The following is a 5,037-nucleotide window of genomic DNA, read 5'->3' as shown; positions in this document are numbered from 1 at the left end:
CCAGCCTGGTCTACAAAGTGAGTTCCAGGATCCAGGACAGCCAGGGCTACACAGAGAAACCCTGTCTCAAAAAACCAAAAAAAAAAAAAAAAAAAGCGTGGCTGTGCAAATGAAGCATGTGTGTGTGTGTGTGTGTGCGCACCTGTGTGTGTCTGTCTGTATACGTGTGTAAAGGCCAGAGGTCAGCATCAAGTAGGCATCTTCCTCTATTGCTTTTCACCTTGTTTTTTGAGACAGGGTCTCTCACTGAACCCTGAACTCACCAACTCAACTCCACAGGCTGGCCAGTAAACTCCATACATGCCCTCTCTGCCTCTCCAGCGCTGAGAGTGCACATGCACACGTCTGAGCCTGTGGTATTTTACATGGGTGCTGAGGGTTAAACTCAGGTCTCCATGCTTGCCCTTCAAGCAGTTTAGATCCACCTCCCTAGCCCGAGGAACTGAATTTGAAGTTGGTTTCATTAATTTGAACGTAAATGGATACACGTGGTTGGTGGTTGCTACATTAGATTGTGCCGCTCTGTGAGGAGTCATTTCTTCCAGGAAGCCCTCCCTGAACTCCCAAGGCTGGGGTAGAAGCCCCTCTTCCAGAGTGCACTAACTCCCCACTGGCCCGTGGTACGGTCTCACAGAATAGATGCAATTTCCTGACTCACATGTAGGCCCAGACCTTCTCTCTCTCTGAGTGTGGATATGCACACGGGTATACAGGGAGTTTGCTAGTAGGCACGCGTACGCACCCCTTTGACTTTGCCTGGACCTGTGTGGTCTCTGGCCAGCTAAGAGTCAGGTTCTCCCACACAGATGCTGGCGCTCTGGGCAGGACCGGAAACGTGCCTCTGAATTGGCCTTTGTGAAATTAAACCCTGTTTTCACTCTAGTCTCTCAGAGGCTTCATCAGCAATGCAGATGGAGCCTCACAAAATCCCAGCAGACAGCTTCCAGTTTTTTGTGGGGACCACCTGCGCCTCTACACTGTGTACAAACAGCCCCCCCCACACACACACACACAAGCCCAGAGGATGGCATTTAAATGACCTCCTATGGCAAAGCCTTGGCCTGGGCTTGTGACAGTCTGGACCTGGGGTGTTGAGTTTCTTCTGGAGAGAGGCAGGAGCAGGCCTGGAGTCTCTCCTGTGCAGTTCCCTACCTACTGCACTGTGGTTCTGGGAGGGGCTCTTCCACCCAACCATCTCACAGCTCCAGGGAGGGGCAGGCATGAATCCCACCCTTGGGAGCTTCCGGGCGAAGAGGGACTGCGTGCCTTTGTCAGTTCCCAGCCATTTCCTTGAAAAACAAAACTGGTGTGGTGATTAAAAGGAAAATGCCCCCCGCCCCCCCCCAAAAAAATCTCAGGCTTTTGAAACTTTGGTCCCCAGTAGGTACAGCTGTTTAGGAAGATTTAGGTGCAGCCTCGATGGAGAACATACATCCCGGGGGGGGGGGGGCAGGGGTGGCTTTGAGATTAAAAGCCTTATACCACTTCCAGGTGACTCTGCTTCCTGCTTATGGTTGAGATGTGAGCTCCCAGTTTCCTACTCTGGCCGCCAGGGCTGCTGCTCATTGCTTTGATTCCCGCTTTGAAGGGCAGTGGTCAGGGTTCCCTCTGGAACTGTAAGCCCCCCTCACCCCAAACTCTTTATACATTCCCTTGCTCAAGATATTTTATCACGCTGGGCAGTGGTAGTGACTCCTTTAATCCCGCACTTGGGAGGCAGAGGTAGGCGGATTTCTGAATTCGAGGCCAGCCTGGTCTACAGAGTGAGTTCCAGGACAGCTGGGGCTACACAAGAGAAACCCTGTCTCAAAAAACAAAGATATTTTATCACAGCAATAGGAAGTCACTAATAAATAGGAAGAGAATCTTAGGACCCAGATGCTGAAGAAGAATTCAAAGGCCAGGTCTGGCTTCTATAACATGGACAGACAGACCGAGGTCTGGGGGTGCTGAGTTCAGGAGCCTCAAGGGAAACCTCAGTCAAGGGTTCTGGACACCATGGCCATGACGCCACCCTGGACCCCCTCCATCATGTCCTCTACCCACTTTGTGGAGAGAGAATCTCTGTCTTGCCTGGCACTGGGAGGTGAGTGAGTAGTTGCCCTCAGCTGGGGCCTTGCTGTCCAAGTATGACTTCTTATGGAAAAGCAATGGCCCTCCAAGGCGACACTCCATGGGAAAACAATAGCTTCTCATGCAAGAGGCTTGGCTTCCATCTCCGTCTCTAGGGTAACCACTTTCTTCCAAAATAGACCACAAGACCTCTGTAAGGCTGTGGTGACAGTTTCCTATAGGGTGCAGTGACAGTCCCCTGTAGAGTACAATGACAGCCTCCTGTAGGGTAAGGTGATTGTCCACTATAGGATACAGTGGCAATCCCCTATGGAGTACAGAGACAGTCCCCTATGGGGTGTAGTGATCAGCTAGACAGCAGCATCTCAAAATGGCGCAAAGTGTGAGTGAGCAAGGAATGGGGGAAAATATGGGGTCCTGAGAACAGAAAGAAGCCCCTCACCCTGGGACCTTTAGCGCTGGATGAAGGTCAAGGAGCGTCTGGGGAGGACAAGGCTGCTTGCATCACGTATGAGTCGTGTGCATGTGCATGTGTAGAGGGTCTGTCTGCGTGTGTATAAATGCACAGGTACATATGGGGGGGCTCACAATATAGCCCTGGCTGGCCTTGAACTCAAAGAGATCCACCTGCCTCTGCCTCCCAGTGTTGCTAGTAAAGTCATGTACCACTGTGCTTCGCTACACTGTATTTTTTAGACAGGGTCTCTTGCTGAACCGGGAACTGAACTGATTCAGCTAGACTCTCCAGCCAGGGAGTGCTAGGGCTCTTGCCTCTACCTCTTCAGAGCTGGAATTTTTATGATCTGGGTGCTAAGGAGCTAAACTTGGTTGGGTCTTCACGCTTCTGCAACAAACACTTTATTCACTGAGCAATCCTCTGCACCACACCCTACAACTTATGTGAGGGGCTCCACGTGGCAGCCCCAAACCTGTGAACCTTCCCCACCCACCAAGTCCCTAGTCCTCTCCTCTTACCCCAAGCAGCTCTCCTAGCCTTGTCTGAAAATTAGCTCTCCCCTGGCTGGCCCTGCCTCCTTTAGCTACTCGGGAGCTGGAATCATGAGTGGTACCCTGTGCTAACAACAGAACATCTTCCCTGGTTTGTTTTGATTGGCCTGCTGGGGGCAGAGATCCACTCTTAGCCACCTAGACAGAGTAGCTGGGCTTCATTGCCATGTCCCATTACATTTTCAGAAGGCATTCTCCACGCTCAGACACTACACGGGGTGAGGAAATGAAGGTGCGGGTCCAGGGTGGAGTCAAGGCTACAGCAGTTCAGCACAATTAGCATTCCTTTCCTCCTAGCCTAAAGGAATCTGCGACATCTTGGTGGAGACTTTGTCTCCTCCCCTAAGAACCAATCCAGTTGGACTGGTCAGTCACCAGGCCAAGGGACTACAGCTCAGCTGCTAATTGGCCTTGAGTCATGCTAAAGACTTGAGGGGAATGTTGATGCCTTTAGTAAGATAATAAACTTTTCTTTGCTGGAATCCTTGCCCTCTGTATGGTGACCATGAGGCTGCTGTGAGCTGTGAGGTTGTGTTAGATCTACACATTCTTCTGTGTCCTAACTCAGTAGGCAAAACATTTATTTTCTATTTTTATTTATTTATTTGTTCTTTTAGTTTTTTTCGAGACAGGGTTTCTCTGTGTAGCCCTGGCTGTCCTGGAACTCATTCTATAGACAAGGCTGGCCTCGAACTCAGAAATCTGCCTGCCTCTGCCTCCTAAATGCTGGGATTAAAGGCATGTGCCACCACTGTCCAGCTGAAATTTTTTTTAAGATTTATTTATTTTATTATATGTGAGTACACTGTAGCTGTCTTCAGACATCCCCGAAGAGGGCATCAGATCCCATTACAGATGATTGTGAGCCATCATGTGGTTGCTGAGATTTGAACTCAGGACTTCTGAAACTACTGAGCCATCTCTCCAGCTCCACAACATATCTTTTTCTCTTTTTTTCCTGCCTCGTTCTTTTCTTTCTTTTTTTTTTTAAGTTTTTTGATACATAGAATTATACATGTACACACATAATTAGGAATTTTCCTATCTGTGTGAGCAGATCCTAAATACACTGCTCCTCGATCTGCTAATTATATATTTCCATGCATAAGTGTGAAACTTTCCAACTGAAAGATAAACGTGGAAAATGGGTCAAAAATCCAAAATCCAATGAGATGCTGGTAACAACGAAACTATATAACAGAAAATACCGCCAGGTAATTATTATTAAAAGTAAGATGAAGTTCAAAGATACATCAGAAAATGCTAAGAGAAAGAAAGCAGCAGCCACATTTCAGAATCAGAGAAAAAAAAACGATTTCAAGGCCTGAAGCACACAGGGTAAGGAGGGCTTCGGGAATGTCTTTCTTCCAATGCATCCACATGAACTTGTTTCTTACTCTTCTTAGCTCTTCCCTAAGCCTTTCCAACTCACCTACGCCTCCTCTCCCTTCCGCAGGGTTCAGATGCCTCACGGGACACCTCTTTAGGCTCCGGGCTGGGTTCAGCGGGTTCTCCTCTATGGCTCCCTTCAGTTTCCTCCCTCACATTTTCTCCAGAAGCCTGAAGAGTTTCTTCTGCTCGCTGTGGTGGATCTTCTTGAAGGATGGCCTTCATCTGCTTTTGGTGTGTTCTGGGGTGTTCCTTGGTTCTCGTCACAAGACTTTTGCATGTTCATTAATTTTTTCTTAATGAATTAATCCTGTAGAGATCTGGAGATGTTCCTCTCTTCTCGCACCCCGATTTCTGTCACGCTCAACAGATCAAGAGTAGGAGGTAGGGCCCACTCTTTCTAGCAGGACTGCCTGCCTCTTTCTTTCAGATGCGCATACTTTAGGAGTTTCACTCTTTGTTCTCTGGAGTTATCCTCCACCTCCCCTACACACACACACACACACACACACACACTTACAGATGGCGTGGCTTTCTTCTCCATCCTCCTCTCTGGGCACATTTAAG

General features: G+C 48.7%; 1 pseudogene; it reads right to left on the bottom strand.

Annotated features, from left to right (window-relative positions):
• Positions 1 to 4,171: 4,171 nt before the first annotated feature.
• On the bottom strand, positions 4,172 to 4,750 carry LOC110328600 (annotated as a pseudogene).
• Between the last annotated feature and the right edge of the window lie 287 nt (positions 4,751 to 5,037).

The sequence above is a fragment of the Mus pahari genome, chromosome 10, assembly GCF_900095145.1.
Source record: "Mus pahari chromosome 10, PAHARI_EIJ_v1.1, whole genome shotgun sequence".
NCBI lineage: Eukaryota > Metazoa > Chordata > Mammalia > Rodentia > Muridae > Mus > Mus pahari.
Note: the sequence above shows the minus strand (reverse complement) of the source record. Positions and strands in the feature narration are given on the sequence as shown.